This window comes from Nomascus leucogenys, chromosome 4, assembly GCF_006542625.1.
Source record: "Nomascus leucogenys isolate Asia chromosome 4, Asia_NLE_v1, whole genome shotgun sequence".
Classification (NCBI taxonomy): Eukaryota; Metazoa; Chordata; class Mammalia; order Primates; family Hylobatidae; genus Nomascus; species Nomascus leucogenys.
The window spans coordinates 78,241,864-78,261,260 of NC_044384.1; the positions used below are offsets into that span (position 1 = coordinate 78,241,864).

General features: G+C 34.8%; 1 pseudogene; it reads right to left on the reverse strand.

The window, feature by feature from the left end:
- Positions 1–2,169: 2,169 nt before the first annotated feature.
- LOC100588322 lies at positions 2,170–12,307 on the reverse strand (annotated as a pseudogene).
- Between the last annotated feature and the right edge of the window lie 7,090 nt (positions 12,308–19,397).

A 19,397-nucleotide genomic window follows, 5' to 3' on the forward strand; every position in this document is an offset into this window, starting at 1 on the left:
TTATGGAGAAACTGAACTTATTTTATCTCTCAAAATTAGCCCTTACAATCTCACATTCCCACCTCTTCCATGACGGTCCCTGGGACTTGAGGAGTTGAATAGTTTTAATTTCTGAACCTGTGACTCAGAAATGCAGTTTATTTTGATTGGCATCTTTTATGGGGCCTGAAGATGAGTCTTTAATCACTGTCAGTGTTCAAGAGTTAGCAGTACTTGGTGTCAATTTTAGACCCAGGATTCAAAGCCCTGTAACTTAATGTCACAAGTACTTTAAAAGCACATATAGAAGGCTGTCCACACTGGCTTATGCCTGTAATCCCTGCGCTTTGGGAGGCCGAGGTGGGTGGACCATGAGGTCAGGAGTTTGAGACCAGCCTGGCCAATATGGTGAAACTACATCTCTACTAAAAATACAAAAGTTAGCTGGGTGTGGTGGCCCATGCCTGTAGTCCCAGCTACTTGGGAGGTTGAGGCAGGACAATCGCTTGAAACTGGGAGGCAGATGTTGCAGTGAGCCAAGATCTTGCCATTGCATTCCAGCCTGGGTGACTGAGGGAGACTCCTTCTCAAAAAAAAAAAAAGCACATACAGGAAATACACACAAATAAAATAACTCTAACCTAAAAAAATTTTTTAATCTCAGTTTTTTTCTAAGCAAACCAAAACTTAATAATAGTGGCATAGGAATTATTTTGATAAAATGTAATATCTATTAGACCAGTTACCAAAAGGCAAAACAAAAGACCTTCTGCTGTGTACAGAATATTATGCTGGAAGAAAACATTTCCTTGAGATCTTTAAGAAAATATGGTTAACTTCAGGCCACAACAAACAGAACTTGAGGGGAAAAAATCTTATATGAGCTGAAAATAAGTTGAAGGAGAGCGTTATTATTTTGTGCTTTTTAAAAGAAGGGAGAAGAAAATGAAAATTGGTGAAATGCAATAAAAGTTGAACTTTGCGGTAAAAAATTAAAATATCTTAAAATTTATTAAGAGTAAATAAATAACTTCAAGAAATTTATTTTTCTAATCAATTCTTTAGTGTATAAGTAGTTTTTCTTTACATCAAACCCAGTCTCTAGAAAGACCATTATTATTTCCCTTGAATTATAGACAACTGGATCATATAAAAGGTTTTGTTTGCAGAAATAAATTTTATTTGTAATTTTCAGAAGAAAAGTTATAATACTTTAAGTAAACTGTTAACAAGTCTTAGTTGACACCCAGTTAACCTAATCCAGTATTGATGTTTTTATTATTTTCTGGAAAATACTCAAATACACCTGCATTGTGCTCCTTTAAAAACATGTTAAGGATACTTGCATTTAACGAGTTTTTTTGAGGAAGAAAATTATACAACATTCATGCTTCTCATTATACTGAAAATACTGAATTATATGGCAATTTAATTTATCTCTTAGAAGAAAAAGTAACATAATTAAAATCACTGGTTCTCTGATCGTTAGTTCTCTCTCCACAAATAAAACCTATCACTTTTCACAACAAAAAAGCAAAAAAATTATACAATTAAAAAGGAAGTAAACTGAAACTCTTTATCCCCTTTGTTAAAAGGTAAATTAATTGTGAGACATCAACATAAAAATCATCACTTTTTTTTTTTTACCATTTAACTCTGGTTCAGATGATAAATAATAATCTATAATGCACCAGTGTATACAAATTTCTTATATTTTCCCTTATTTTGTAAAAAAGGAAAATGGATTTCATGCTTAAAAGAAGGATTAGTGTGACAATATTACTGAAAGACAATTTTGCTATTATCACAGTTTAAAAAGTACCCACAGGAATCTTTTAGGAAACAGATTACTGTCCATTTCACAAAATGTGAAATTAGGTGATCATAAATACACAAGAAAAACAAAACATATTTTGTCCTTAGTTATATTGCTCCCTTCTGGCCCAAAATTCAGATGAAAAAGATTAAACAGCTTTTGCAGATCATGTTTATCTATTTTAGCAACTTAATGAAAAGCAACCTTCATTTTAAAATAAATATCATAACACCATTTTTGAAACTGCAAATTAAACTCTCATCATATAAATGAATGTCAATATGAAATTATTTTATCTTGACAATTATGTACCATAATCAATGAGTATAATTTGAAGCTCTTAAATTATTTCTTTTCAATTCAAGTGAAGACAATTAGGCCACTGCAGTCATTTCCTCATCTGAGTCACTCGATTCATTGTTTAGTTCCAATTCCCCTAAATCTTGGTCTACGGTTATAATAGTTTTCCTCTTGCACTTCTTGGGAATTGCATCATTAGCACAAATTTTCCTTATTTTAGTGTTTGGCAATTTCTTCAGATTAAAGTCGCGTTCCCTAAACGTTTACAGGTTGCTTGCATTTAGAATGTCTGGAATCTCAAGGCCATATCCTTCATACTGCTCTCACTCTCGCTCCATCATCTGCTTGATGACAGTCTCCCAGGAACAGTGCCACCTCCCCTGCCTGTCCCTGATACTGTTATGTAACTCAATCTGCTCCAGCGCACTGCTGAATCGATTTTAGTATCTTTCAATTAGTTCACAAGCATCTTTCTTTAAATCTCCCTTTTATGGGGGATCAAGATGATTTTGAAACCACTGCAGGTTTTCACAAATAAAGTTGAGACACAATGCTTTTTCATTCTCCAGTTTTCTGTTTTCCTTGTTTGTGGGCCTCTCTTGTAATTTGAGCTGCTTTTCCACTAAATGGATGGATTACTTTTTTTTCTGGTCCTGCACTTTTTCCCCTTTGATGCTTTAGGCATGGTGATGTCCTCGCTGTCACGGAAGAGCTCCACACTCTAGACCCAGGCAATCTCACGAACCACAGGAGCAGCAGCTCACATGAGTACCCGGGCTGAATCCCCAAAAGTTTTTGTTTTGTTTTGTTTTGTTTTTTATAAATCCTTCTATTGTGAAAAACAACTAGTCATTTTATTTTAGGTCTACGTTTACCATACAAGATTCTTTCTCATATAAAATTATTTCTCTTTAAGTGTTCTTACCAAAAGATACCTCTTTGCTTCTATAACTTTCTTAAATCTCTCATATTTCCTGGTTCCTTTTACCTTGTTTTATACATAACCTTTAAATAAGTTTTAAATGAGATAAAAATTGTTCACCTTTTTAAAAAGAAAATTTTTTTAAAAAGAATGTTTTTTTATTTTTATTGGAAAATACCCAAATAATAAAATATTTATTATTTAATTTAATATAACTTTAGATTCTAAATTCTGACATATTTGTATTTATCCCATTACATTTATCTAATTATTTTATTTTATTCATTTATCTAGATTATTTATAAAAACTGTGATAGTCATCATTTAAAGTTTGAAGCTCACCACAGCAAAATTCTAACTGAGACAATGGAAAAGATAAGACCTAAGTGACTCCATCTTGCTTCTAACCTCCAAGCTGTCCTTATTCATTCCTGGACTTTGGGAGGAACTTAGTTTATAGTTCTATTTTTATTAAACTAATATGAATGTCTTATTTATTAAAGATTATACAAGCGAAGATTATTCTGTCTTGGGCTAGGTTTATAGTTTTGTAACCACTATGCTAAATTTTGACACCTTACAGTATTTGGCAGGGATAAGTATGAAATTCCTTAATAATTGCAAACAAAAATGTATGCTGGCAATTCTTAATACGTTTATAATATTACTTTACCAATAGTTTTAAAGCTAGCTTATTTATTAAAAATTTTACTTAAGTCGTGTAAACTTGAAAGTACATTTGAATAGTCTTTGCTTTTTTAATAAAGTATTTGATTTAATCACTTTTATTTTTCTTTAAGCCATTTAATTAGAGCTCTTTTAGATATTTTCAGTAGTGAATCATTGTGCACACAACACATAAATACATAGATGTATGCTGATAGAAAGTTCATCTTATAGATTCATAAAGACTTGTTTTCCTATCTTAAGCTTTCAGATTCTTGATAACCTGGTTCAGAAGCCTAGGCAGTTGTCAGCTAAATAGCCTTAAATTTGCATATTAAAGGAAACAACTCAGGCAAAAATTAAATAGCAAAATTTACATCATAAGATACACAGAGAAAAAGTCTGGTGGTGTTAGAGAAAGATTAAAGATGGGTGCCAAGTCAAACATAAAATTATAGAAATCTATCATATAATTGTATAAGGAGAACAATTTTATTTAGATGGAGACTACCTATCTTTTAACTGGATCTCTGAGCTCTGGGCAGAGCCCACACTGAATCCTGGATCTCCAAAATGGGAGAATTATTTTGAGATTAGACCGTGTGATGTTTTTACAATGCACTTAAAAAAATTTTTTTTTTAAACAAAGACATTTCTAAGTGTCTGAAGTACCCTCTTTCTTAAAAATCCCTGGAGTAGCCTCTGTTGCAATAGCTATTAATGAAGAAAACAGAATTAAGTCAACTGAGAAGAAAAAGAACTTTTGCTCCAAAAAAGACAAGGTCCAAGGAGAGATAATATAAACAAAACATTAAGACCGTTTAAATACAAACATAGGCACACACACACTTGTCTTGGATGTTAGCCTTTAATTAAGCTGACTTTTAACAACTGAGCTCCTTTTAAAAAAATGTTTTTAAATTTCATTACTATATTTCAGCTAGGACAAATTGCTACTATTTCAGAAGTACCAAGTATTAAAGCAGAAAGGGCTTGATTTAGAAACTGTGAATCCCCAAAATCGGAGACCGGTCTCAGTTTATTAGGAAGTTTATTTTGCCAAGGTTGAGGATGCACATCCATGACATAGCCTCAGGAGGTCCTGACAACATGTACCCAAGGTGGTCAGAGCACAGTTTGGTTTTATACATTCTAGGGAGACATGAGACATCAATCAACATATGCAAGATGAACATTGATTCTGTCTGGAAAGGAGAGACGACTCAAAGCAAATGCGGGAAGACTCGAAGTGGTGAGGGGGCTTCCAGGTCATAGGTAGATCAGAGACAAATGGTTGCATTTTTTTGAGTCTCTGATTAGCCTCTCCAAAGGAGGCAATCAGATACGCATTTATCTCAGTGAGCAGAGTGGTGACCTTGAATAGAATGGAAGGCAGGTTGGCTCTAATCAGTTCCCAGCTTGACTTTTCTTCTTAGCTTAGTGATTTGGGGGCCCCAAGATTTATTTTCCTTTCACCAGAATTTGTTCTCAGGATCCAATCATCTTGTACAATGCCCAAATTCTAACATTGGGAATAACATTTAAACATGACATTTGAAGGGGGCAAGCACCCAAACCATATCACCACCCATCAACCACGGAAAACACATTCTTCTCATTTGCACAAAAAATATACTCCAAGATTGACCTCATGCTCAGCCATAAAGCAAGTATCAATAAATTCAAAAAAAGTAAAAATTATATCAACCATTGCCTTGAACCAAAGTGGAATAAAAATATAAAGCAATACCAAGAATATCTCCAAAAAACATACGATTACATGGAAACTAAACAACCTTCTCCTGAATTACTTTTGGGTAAACAACAAAACTGAGGCAGAAATAAGTTCTTTGAAATAAACGAAAACAGAGACACAACATACCAAAATCTCTGGGATACAGCAAAATAACTGTTAAGAAGAAAGCTTACAGTGCTAAATGCCTACCTCAAAAAGTTTGAAAGATCTAAAGTTAACAACCCAATACAACATCTAGTGGAACTAGAAAAACACACACAAAACTAATGCCAGAGTTAGCAAAAGAAAATAAATAACTAAAATTGGAGCAGAACTTAACAAAACTAAGACCCAAAAATCTGTACAGAGAATCAGTGAAACAAAAAAATTGGTTGTTTGAAAGTATAAACAAGATTGATAGACTACTAACTAGATTAACAAGGGAAAAAAAGAGAGAGATCCAAATAAACACAATCAGAAATGACAAAGGGGATATTAGAATCAATCCAACAGAAATATAAAAGATCACTTGGAGACTATTATGAACACATCTATGCATACAAACTAGAAAATCTAGAGGAAATTGATACATTTCTGGAAATGGACAATTGCCCAAGATTGAGTCAGGGAGAAATTAAAACCTTGAATAAACCAATATCAGGACCTAAAATTGAATCAGTAGTTAAAAAAAAACTTACAAACCAAAAAAATTTCTAGACCAGATGGATTCACAAGAGAATTGTATCAGATGTACAAAGAAGAGCTGGTACCAATTCTACTGAAACTATTTCAAAATAACAAGGAAAAAGAAATCCTGTCTAACTCATTCTATGAAACCAGCATCACCCTAATAGCAAAACCAAGCAAAGACACATTGAAAAAATAACATTATGAGCCAATATCTCTGATGAACATAGACACAAAAGTCCTCAACAAAATATTAGCACACCAAATCTAGCAGCACATCAAAAAGTTAATTCACCATGACCAAGTAGGCTTTATTCCTGGGATGCAAGTTTGGTTCAGCATACACAAATCAATAAATGTGGCTCATCACATACACAGAATTAAAACCAAAGCCGTATGATCATCTCAATATTTGCAGAAAAAGCTTTTGATAACATACTTCATTCATACATAATAAAAACACTCAACAAACTAGGCATCAAAGGAACATACATCAAAATAACAAGAGCCATCTATGAAAAACCCACAGCAAATGTCATAGTGAATGGGCGTCGAAACAATTCTCTTGAGAAACAGAAAGATAAGAACGCTTACTTTCACCTTCTATACAACATAGTACTATGAGTGCTGGCCAGAGCAATCAGGCAAGAGAAAGAAATAAAAGGCATCTGAATAGGAAAAGATGTCAAACTATATCTTTTCACTGATGATAAAATTCCTGTACCTAGGAAATCCTAAAAAGTCTCTTCTAAAAGTTTCCTTGAACAGATAAGCCTCTTCAGTAAAGCCATGTGATACAAAATCAATGTGAAAAATCAATAGTATTTTTATACACCAATAACATTCAAGCCTAAAGCCAAATAAAGAATGCAATCCCATTTACAGTAGCCACAAAATAAAACCTAGGAACACATATAACTAAAGAGGTGAATGATCTCTGCAAGAATAACTATTAAACACTGTTGGAAGAAATTACAGATTATACAAACAAATGGAAAAACATTCCATGCTCATAGATTGAAAGAATAAATATTATTAAAATGGCCACACTATTCTAAGCAATCTACATATTTAATGCTTCCTATCAACCTGCCAATATCATTTTTCACATAACTAGAAAAAATCATTCTAAAATGTATATGGAATCAAAAAAGAGCCCAAATAGCTAAAACAATCTTAAGCAAAAAGAACAAAGCCAGAGGCATCAAGTTACTTGACTTTATAATATAAGGCTACAGTAACCAAAACATGATATTGATACAAACACAGAAACACAGACCAATGCAACAAAATAGAGAACCCAGAAATAAAGCCACACACCCTCTGATCTTTCACAAAGTTGACCACAAAAGCAATGGAGCAAGGACTCCCCATTCAAAAAATGGTGCTAGGATAGCTAGCTAGCTATATGCAGAAGAATGAAACTGGACCCCTACTTTCACCATATACAAAAATTAACTCAAGGTGAATCAAAGACTTAAATGTCAAACCTAAAACTATAATAATCCTAACAAACAATATAGAAACACCATTCTGGACATTGACCTTGGAGAATAATTTATAACTAAGCACTCAAAAAAGATTGCAACAGAAAAAAAATTGACAACTAAGAACTAAACTAAAGAGATTCTGCACAGCAAAAGAAACTATCAACAGAGTAAACAGACAACCTGCATATGGGAGAAAATATTCATAAACTATGCATCTGACAAGGGTCTAATACCCAGAATCTATAAGGAACTTAATAAATTCAACAAGCAAAAAGGAATCCAATTAAAAAATGGGCAAAATACATGAACAGACACTCTCAAAATAAGTGGCCAATAAACATATGAATAAATGCTTGACATCAATAATCATCAAAGAAATGCAAATCAAAACCACAATGAGATACCATCCCACAACAGTCAGAATGACTATTATTAAAAAGTCAAAAAACAACTGATGCTGGCAAGGCTGCATAGAAAAGGGAGCATGTATACCCTGTTTGTGGGAATGTAAATTACTTCAGCCACTGTAGAAAACAGTTTGGAGATTTCTCAAATAACTTGAAACAGAACTACTGATATATGCCCACAGGGGAATGAATCATTCTGTGAAAAAAGCACATGAACTTATATGTTCATTGTGATACTATTCACAATGGAAAATACATGAAATCAACCTAAGTACCCATCAATGGTGGATTAGATAAAGGAAATGTGGTACATACACATCACGGAATACTAGGCAGCCATAAAAAAGAATAAAATCGTGTCCTTTGCAACATCATGGATGCAGCTGGAGGCCATTATCCTAAGCAAAGTAACACAGGAACTAAAAACCAAATACCACACGTTCTTGCTTATATGTGGGAGCTAAGCATTGAATACTTGTGAACATAAAAAACAGCAACAATAGATATTGCAGACTGCTAGAGAGGAGAGGAAGTGAGGGGGGCAAGGGTTGAAAAACAAACTATTGGCAACTGTTGGGTATTATGTTCAGTACCCTCAGTACCTAGGCGATGAGATTAATTGTACCCCAAACCTCACCATCATGTAATATACAAATATAACAAGCCTACACATGTACCACTAAATCTAAGTTGATTTTTAAAAAAAAAAAAGCAAAAAAAAAAAAGAAATAAAGGACATGAAAATTGGAAAAGAAGTCACTGTTCTTGTTTACAAATTATATACTCTGATATTTAGAAAACCCTAAAGACTGCCAAAAAAATGGAACTGAGAAACAAATTCCATAAACTTGTAGTCTACAAAATAAACACAAAAATCCATAGCACTTTATATACCCAAAGTAGATAATCTAAAAAAGAAATTAGGAAATTAATACCATTTATGATAGTTACAAAAATTAAAATACATGAGAATAAACTTAACCAAAGAGTTGAGAGAGATCTCTACAATAAAAGCATAAACCACTGATGAAAGAAATTAGAGAGGACACCAAAAATAGAAAGATATTAAGTGTTCATGAATTGGAAAAACCAAACTTGAATTAATGAGTATATTGAATATAAATAGAAGTTACCAGAGGCTGAGAAGGGTAATAAGGAGGGGAGGCTAAAGAAAATAGAGTTCTTTTCCAAACTCTACTTTTCATGGTGCAAAATAAATCTGGGTAAAACTCTGGTGTTTTAGGAAGCCACAACAAATTGTGCTGGTAGTCGTATTTTTTTTTTTTTTTTTTTTTACTGTTACCCACTCACAATATTAAAAAGTCAAATTCACTTAGGAAGGTTCTTAATGAGCCGAAAAATAATTAATTTCATTACATCTTAAATCCTTAGTATTTGTATTTTTAATATTCTTTATGACAAATTGAGAAATACATATATACCCTTCAGTTTCATACTAGAGCACATTGAGCCCAGCATTTCAGTGAAAAAAACTGAGAAATTTGTTGACAATAATAAAATTGAGCACACAAGCAAAAGTTAGAAAACTTGTATGCAGTACCAAAAGCTTGAAAGTTACCCAATAATTAAAGACTTCCATTTTCAGATTGGTGGTGATATTAGCAAAAGAGATTTCTTGACATAACGAAATGTATAAACATTTGGAAGATCTGCAGAAATCAGTGGATTAATATTTTTCAAATGACCATAGCAGGATATTATGAAAGCATACATGAATAAAATATATATTCACAGTAAAGACAAATCAATAGACTTTAACATAACAGTATATGAAAAATGTATTTTTTTATATTTCATATTGCAACTAACCTTCATAATGCTACCTCTTGACTTTTAATGTAGTATCAAATAATTATATCAGATAGCTATTAAAATACTCTTTTTCCATCTGCATATTTATGTGAGGCTGGATTTTCTTTATACATTTCATTCATAATAGCAAATTACAGCAAAATTAATGTAGAAGCAGATGTGAGAATACAGCTATCTCCTATGAAGTTAAACATTTTAAAAATGTGGAACAATGCCATTCTTGTCACTTTGGTTTTTTTGGAAAATATGGTTATTTTCCATAAAATATGTTATCACAAAAAAATGTAATTTATGTTAACTAATTAAATGTTAATTTATTTTTAGTAAATATAGTGTTTAGAATTATTAGTTTTATTTTTTAATATTGTAAATTTTGACAGATGTACCCTTTACTAGTCAGTGTTCTCTAAAGAAACAGAACCAACAGGATATATGTAGATATATCAGAGAAGATTTATTATGGGAATTGACTCACTTGATTATGGAGGCCAAGAAGTCCCACTACATTTTGTTTGCATGCTGGAGAATTAAAAGAGCTGGATAGTTGTTAAGTTCCATCTCAACTCAAACATCCAGAGCTGTGTCTTAACATCTCCCAAGCTTCAACCTGCATATAAGACTTCTCATTAATTTATCAGACAAAAGCAAGGGGTGTGTATGAGAAAAGTACTGTGATAAATACTCTTTTCTTTGACTGTAATGAATGAGAATAATTTGGGGATCCCCAAATGGGCCAACCTGAATTGGGGTACATTTCCACTGATGTCAGTCACAAGGATCAACTTGGAAACCCAAGCATTTCCTGATCCTTAAGATTTATTCATTTCCTTCTGCCATATATCCCCATAAAATAGAGTGCCCTGAATCAGTGAAAGCTTTCATTTTATGCCCTTTGGCCTGCCCTGAGAAGCCCTGGAGGTGGAAGTTAGGATGGGTGTAAGCCACAACTCAAACTCTATTTATTCTGATCATGTTTCCAGTTACTTTTCATCACCCTTGCATAGGGGGCCTCCAGCAAAGACATCTTGATGGCCAGATTTGCTCAACAAAGAAAACTTCCCATGTGGTAACTATGTGACATAGAGATTAGGTTAGAACATTTGGCTTCTGGCTCATTCTGCCATATATCTTGTATATATACTTAAAAGTTCCCCCTCGTAGCTCAATTCCATGAGCCTCTATCTAAAGTCAGCTGTAGTCTCCAACTCATACATCAAACTAGTTACTCATAGGCCACTCATAGTCATAACGTTCCAAACCTGCCCATGCCCAGACTTCCTTCCTTCCTAACACACTGCAAAGGAATCTACCCTCCTCATGCAATTTTACCTCTTTTAAACAGTGCAAGCTATTTACAGTAAACAGAGGTACCCAAGATCTGTTCTCACCTCTCGGTTTTCCATCATTTGGGCTGGATACGTCAGAATAGGTTCTAAACTTGGTTTGTAGTGGGGCGAGGGAGGGGGGATTCAATTCCTGAGTTGATTTGGTTGCCATCTAAGAAGCAGTAGGTCTCTCATATATCCACCTGCGTTAACTTTAAAGTGGAAGTCCTCCTTTATCACCTGATCCCAATCCCCCTAACAACCCTGACAGATAATAACAATAAACGATAATGTGTACCATTTATTGACCATTACCATGTTATAGGCACTGTGAGAGAAACACTTTGTATGTGTTATCTCTTTTAGTCATCATTGTAACTCTAAAAAAGATTCTCTTATTGTCCATTCTAAGATGTATTAACTCAGACTTAAAACAGAAGAGCCAGAATCCAAAGCAAGGTCTAATTCCAAAACCTGGATGTTAATCCCTGCTGTACTGAGTCGCAACAGGAGGAAAAAATGCAGGTCAGGCATTAATTCAAGACTCTTCTCTGTCCACACCCCCCCACACACCTACAGCTATTTTATAAACCAAGAGTTTAATTTTAGGATATCTAGAAACCTTTAAAAATAAAGTTCAGCCCAATTGTCCCAGATTACTGTAAGTGCTTGCCACCGCCCACTCCAACACATAGCTATTTGTTCTTTGCCACTCTCGTTGTCTTAATACTCAAGACAAAGTTAAATATAGGTATAGATAGAAAGGTGTTCAGTGAACTGAGAGGACTGGCACTAGTCAAAAATTTAAAATACTTTATTTTTCTTTGTTATGTTCCCTTTCATGTTCTGAAAAAACCATCCTGTCCCTTTCTCCTGCTTTTTTTCTCAGAAATCTTTCCCTGTCCTCTTGTTATCTAAAGTGCATTCCATCATGGTCCACAGTGTCCCACACTCCAGATTTTCTCTAGCTACCCAAATCATCCTATGCACTATATGGTAGGAATGCAAACTAATAACACTACACTATTATAATAAATTGATAATGCAGCTGTTTCTTACTAATAGACTTACCTCTACCCCTTCCCCCATCCCTTATGCTGTTTTCACCAGCTGCTATTTCTATAGCTTTAAATGTTCTTAAAGGCATATTTTGTTTCTTTCATTCATTTGGTTTCCATTATTATAAAGAGACATTATTTGACACAATAAACTCAGGGACTCTATTCATTTTTACATTCTTCCTGGAATGCTTATAATCTCAATTGTTTGAGCATTTGGATATTGGATTCACCTGGCCAATGTGCAAAGCAGAGCTAGTAAAGAAATGGGCAACTGGGATAATTTCTGAGGGACCCTAACAACATACACACTTTAAAATATATGTCATATCACTTGTTGCAGATTTATTTCAACATTAAACTCCTCCATATAATGTCAGCCTTTATAGTCTAGAGCACATGCAATCCATTCACAATCCACAAAAATTTGAACAAGGGCTGAGACTGAGACAGAGGAGATTTTTTCATCCATCTTTCCTTAGTTACCTTGGATTTAGAAGGTATATTAGGGTTTTCCAGAAAACAAATTATATAATTCACACACACACATACACACATCTATACCCATACTTTGTGTTGAGTATTAAGACAAGGAGAGAGGCAAAGAACAAATAGCTGTGTGTTGGAGGAGGTGGTGGCAAGCACTTACAGTAATCTGAAATAATGGGCTGAACTTTAAAAGTTTCCATATACCCTAAAATTAAGCTTTTGATCCATAAAATAGCTGAAAGTGTGTGTGGGATGGGGGCAGAGAAGGATTTTGAATTAATGCCTAACCTTCCTCAGTGTGTGAGTGTTTGTATGTGTGTGTGAATTATATATTCTCTTTTCTGGAAAACCCCAACATAATTTCTAAGTTTAAGGTAACTAGGGAAAGACGGGTGATAAAAATTCTCCTCCATCTCAGTCTCAGCATTTGTTCAAATTTTTGTGGATTGTGAGTATATTGCCATGTGCTATATGGCAACCCAATTATAATCTCTCTGTGGGTGTATGTGTTTCTGTCTCTCTCTCACACACACACACACAGACACACACACACACACACAGATTAAAGGAACTGGCTCACAGGATTATGGGGACTGAGAAGTTTCACAATATGCCATTTGCAAGTTGGGGGAAAAGCCAGTGGTGTAACTCAGCCCAAGTCCGAGAAGCCAATGGTGTAATTCTCTGTCTGACTCCAAAGGCCTGAGAACCAGGAGTTCCAATGCCCAAGGGCAGGAGAAGAGAAATGTCCCAGCTCAAGTAGAGAGAATTCACTCTGCCTCTGCCTCTTTGATCATTTCTGTCCTAAATGGATTGCATGATACCCACCTACATCAGTGAGGATGACTCTTCTTTATGCAGTCTACTGATTCCAAATCTCTTCTGGAAACATGCTTATGGACACACCCAGAAATAATCTTTACCAGCTCTCTGGGCATACCATAGCCCAGTCAAGTTGATGCATAAAGTTAACCATCACAGAAGGCTTGGTACCAGTTGATGGCCCTGAGAAAATCAAGGATTTTCTGGAGTTTTTGAGATGCCCTGGTGAATATATCATAAATGTGGTATAGTGGTCCAAGTTGTCTATCATCTCCTGTATGGAATGGGCAAAGAGTAAGGAGATGTAATTGTTGCTTCTCTCTCACTCCTACATCTACATGTCCAAGTCTGTTCTTGTCTTTTTCAGCCACACAGCTAAGATTTCAAGCAAAATCAACATAAAGAGATTATAGAGAATGAGCTTTGTCTAAGAAGACAACACTTCTACTCCCGAGTGTCAGATCCTAAAACACTACCTGGTGCATTGTAGGTGTACAACACATATTTGTTAAATAAATTTAAAATATTTACACTAATAATAACTGCCATTTACTAGGTGCATGCTAAGTACTTGGCAATGTACTGAGCAACTTATAGACCAAATTACATCCCAAGGAGTAAAATTCTCATTTCATATTTGAAAAAATTGAGAAACAGAAATGACAAAAGACCATCCAAAGCCCACACAGCTTGCAAATGTACTTGAGCCTCCACTCACTCTGACTTAAATAACTTGTCTCAATACTCCTGTGTCCACCTAGGCTACAGGAGACATCTTCTTCGTCTCTGAAATGAAATTTGTTTCCACTTTTTTCACAGTAATCATACCTTCACAGCTCTCTCCTCTCTCTGTCTCTCTCTCTCTCTCTCTCTCCCTCTTTGCTTGGTTTCTTCAATTCCCAAATATTCGTGTCTCAGGCAATATATTAGTCCAATCTTACACTGCTACATGGAAATACCTGAGACTGGGTAATTTATAAGAAAAAGTGATTTAATTGGCTCACTATTCCACAGGCTGTACAGAAAACATGATTCTGACATTGACTGGGCTTCTGTTGAGGCCTCATGAAACTTAGAATCATGGTGAAAGTCAAAGGGAAAGCAAACCCCTCACATGGCCAGAGCAGGAAGAAGGCAGAAAGGGGGGATGTGGCACACACTTTTAAACAACCGCATCTCATGAGGACTCACTCACTATCATGAGAACGGCACCAAGGAGGAAATCCACCCCCATGATCCGATCACCTCCCACCAGGCTCCACCTCCAACACTGGAGATTACATTTTGACATGAGATTTGGGCGGGGACACAGATCCAAACCATATCAGGCAACAACAGCAAAAGTCTTTCCTTAATTTATTGCCCCTTTTATATCCTTTCAAAGGCAAAAAGACAAAGGTCTTGAGTGTTCTAACACACTCTCTCCCCAGTGCCCCACAGTTTGGTTTCTATACTTTTTATTTTGCTGAAATTTAGTTTTGGGGTATTAATCACCAAAACTTTTTCTTAAGTTCATTTTGATATTTTGCCAAATGATCTGTGAAACACTTGGCCAAATTTCCCTTAGTAGCCCATTAATTTATTCTATATTTAATAATTTTTCCCCTTCTCTTTGAAAAAAAGGAAATAAATTGTCACTATTATATTCCATTCTCAAGTAAGTCAGATGGTATTATCTGTGAACCTTCTGTGAAGTAAACACACAGAGATACATAGCAGGTCTCCTAAAGTGTTTGTAGAAATTGATGGGTGAATTTTAATTGCACCAGTGCAAGATTGACCCTCAGTTATTCACAGGTAAGACCAAAGAAGAAATGGCAGATACCTTCAGCAGCCATTGGAAACATCTCAAATATCTCCCAGGCAGCAAACAGAGGCTGACAGCTAGGTTTGCAAAAAATTGTTTTACAGTCCGTATGAAGGATCTAAGATACATCCATCCATCCTCAACCCTCCCTCTTCACCTACCTCACATCCAGGGACTCAGGAGGCTTCTTGTCAAGGACTGGTATGATTTTAGTAGAACCTTAGAGTCATGCAAAAGGTGCATTTTTTATGGTACTTCAGTGGTTTTGTACCTTATTTTTAAAGAAATTGTATTGAGTTTACAATTATGTATATCTATGGTATAAAATGCAATGTTATAATATAATATAACATTATATATGTTATAATGGCCTTTTTGGCATTCAATTGCCTTTTGGCAATTAAAAGGATATAAAACGTGGAAGGATTTAATCAAGCTAGTTAACATATCAATCACCATACATACTTATTTTTGTGGTAAAAACATTTGAAATTTACTCCCTTAGCAATTCTGAAATATACAATAAATTATTAACAATAGTCATTAGGATGTAAAATGGATGTCAATGACTTGTTTTTTTCTGCTGCACTGAAACTTTCTCTTCTCTTACCAATATCTCCCCATTCTGCTGCCCCTACCTGCAGCCTCTGGTAGCCACCATTCTACCCCCCACATCTAATAACTTTTTAACATTCCACCTGCAAGTGAGGACCTGAAGCATTTGTCTTTCTGAGCCTGGATTATTTTACTCAACATCATGTCCTCCAGGTTAATCCACGTTGTCTCAAATGACAGAATTTCCTTCTTTTTAAGGCTATATAGTATTCCGCGTGTACAAAACATACCACATTTTCTTTATACATCATTCATTGATGGGTACTTAGTTTGATTCCATATCTTTGCTATTTTGAATAATGCTGTAATGATTATGGGAATACAGATAACTCTTTAACATACTAATTACATTTCCTTTGGGTATATAACCAGTAATGGTATTCTATATTAAATTATCTGTTTATATCTCCAGTCTCCCCTATGAGATCATCAGTTGTTGGACTGTTCTATTCATCTTTGCATCCCCAAGATCAATCATAGTATCTGGCATTAGCCAGAATTGGGGACTTAATTATTGAATGAGAAGAAATATCGATGAATAAATTACTTAACTGAGGAGACCCTATGCTTCTGCAACCTGAGATGGTCAAGATTCCAGCACCCATCATGGTAAGAAAGAAAAATATCTTCGGCCCCTCAAATCATTAAGCAAAAGGGAAAAGTCAAGCTGGGAATTGCTTAGAGCAAACCTGCCTCCCATTCTATTCAAAGTCACCCCTCTGGTCACTGAGATAAATGCGTATCTGATTGCCTCCTTTGGAGAGACTCATCAGAAACTCAAAAGAATGCAACCATTTGTTTCATATACCTGTGACCTGGAAGTCCTCTCCCAACTTTGAGTTGTCCCACCTTTCCAGACATAATCAGTGTTTATTTTACATATGTTGATTAATGTCTCATGTCTCCCTAAAATGTATAAAATTAAACTATGCTCTGACCACCTTGGGCACATGTTGTCAGGTCCTCCTGAAGCTGTTACACATGTGCATCCTTGGCAAAATAAAATTTCTAAATTAACTGAGACCTGTCTCAAATTTTCAGGGTTCACATTTTGGTAACCACGAAGGGATTCTGAGTGGAGGTGCCCCTGACTTTTGACAAATCTCCTATCAGTGCCTGATACCAGCATGAGCTAACTTTATGACTCAAACCAACAGAACAGTTTGCTGAAGTCTGAGAGAAACCCCTTCAGAGAATCCCTAATCTCCTCAAATTTTGTTTAGATCTAAAGTTTATTTTGCTATACAACTCCCTCTCTTATTGGAGTTTTACTTGCTTCCAACAAGAAAGACAAGTTTTTCTACTTCCATGATGATGGAAGGTGGGTAACTCCTTTATGGAGTTTGAGCTCACTTCCAACAAGGAAGATGAGGTTTTTTTTGCCTGCTTCTAGGATGGTAGAGAGCCTTCTTCAGCCTGAGACTCATCCCTAGGTAAGTAGCTAAATTGAGGTTTTGTCTTGGCTAAAGTTACAAGTTGGCTAAAGTTAACAATCCTTATCATTAGAGCGCTCAGTAATCATATAAGTTGTGCAATCATTTGTTTGGCTTAACTTTTTGTTGTTGTTGTTGTTTGTTTCTGCTCTTGTAGTTGTTCTAGTCTTTTTCCCATTAAGGTTGATTAACTCTATCTGACGTGATCAAACCTGAAGGAAATTCCAACTTATGGGGAATAAGTCCTCTGAAGTGGCTAAATTCCCCTAAAAAAAAAGGATGTGTGTGTGCATATGTGTATGTTTGTATTTAAAAGGCCCTCATGTTTTTATTTTTGTTTTCCTTCTAGGAACTTTTTTTTTGAGTACAAGTTTTTTTCTTCTCAGTTGACTGAATTCTGTTTTCTTCATTTACTTTGGCTGTCTCTCCTTTCTCTGGCACCCTCTGCTGCATGGGAGACCTCAAATAGTTTATAATATCCTGGGGTTTCTTAAAGAAAATGAAGAAGGCACCAGACTCCCTTTAGGGGAGAAACCTGTTTTTCCTTATGTAACACCAAGAATGTAAACAGACAAGTGTGTCTCAGCTGTTGAACTGCTTACTTTTGTATTGTGTTACCTTTTATTTTGGACAAAAATAGTTACCGCAACAGAGGTTACTATTGGGTTTTTAAGGAAGAGTGTGATCTAGAAACTTAGAAATGTCTTTGTAAAAAAAAAATTTGAGTGCATCATAAAAGCATCGCAGGGTATAATCTCATAATAATTTTCCATTTTGGAGACCTGGGATTCAATATGGGCTCTGCCCAGAGCTCAGAGGTGCATTTAAAAGATACGTAGTCCCTATCTAAATAAAATTGGTCTCCTTATACAATCCTATGATAGATTTCTATAATTTTATGTTTGATTTGGCATCCATCTTTAATCTCCCTTAAGCGCTACCAAACGTTTCCTCTCTGTACCTTATGATGTAAATTTTTCTGTTTCATTTTCACCTGAGTTGTTTCCTTTAATATGCAATTTTAAGGCTATTTAGCTGAAAACTGCCTAGGGTTGTGAAACAGGTTAAGAATCTGAAAGTCTAAGATAGGAAAAAAAAGTTTTTCATAAATCTATAAGATGTACTTCTATTGGCATGCCTAATACTTCTATATATTGATGTGTTGTGTACACAATGTTTCACTACTGAAAATATATTAAAGAGCTCTAATTAATTGGCTTCAGAAAATAGCCAAATTACTTTATTAGCAAAAAGAAAAGACTAGTCAAATGCTTATTCAAGTTTACATAACTTAAGTAAAAGCTTTAATAGACAAGCTAGCTTTAAAATTATTGGTAAAGTAATATTAGAAATGTCTTAATTGCCAGCACACATTTTTGTTTGCAATTTGTCATCAAGAAATTTCATACTTATCCCTTCCAAATACTGTAACGTATCAAAATGTGGCATAAGGGTTACAAAACTATAAACCCAGCCCAAGACAGAATGATCTTTGCTTGTGGGATCCTTAATAAATAAGACATTCATATTTATTTAATAAAAATAACTGCATCTTGAATTTAGTAAGGTTACCATAACTTCTAATCTTTTGGCTTTAGGCAGTGAAGTCCACAGGCAGTAAGGTTTGTTTTGGGAAAGGACTGTTATTGTCGTTGTCTCAAAGCTAAACTATAAACTATGTTCTTCCCAAAGTTAGTTCAGCCTATGCCCAGGAATGAACAGACAGCTTGGAGGTTAGAAGGAACATGGAATTAGTTAGGTCAAATCTTTTTTTCCTGTCTCAGTTATAATTTTGCAATGGTGGTCCCACACCTTAATACTCACAATCACAATTTTTATGAATAATCTAAGTAAATGATTAAAAAATAAAATAATTAGGTAAATGTAATAGGATAAATACTTGTAGACAAACTCATCATAATTTAGAATCTAAAGTTATACTAAATTAATAGTACATATTTCATTATTTGGGTATTTTCCAATAGAAATATATTTGTAGGAAAACTTGGACAC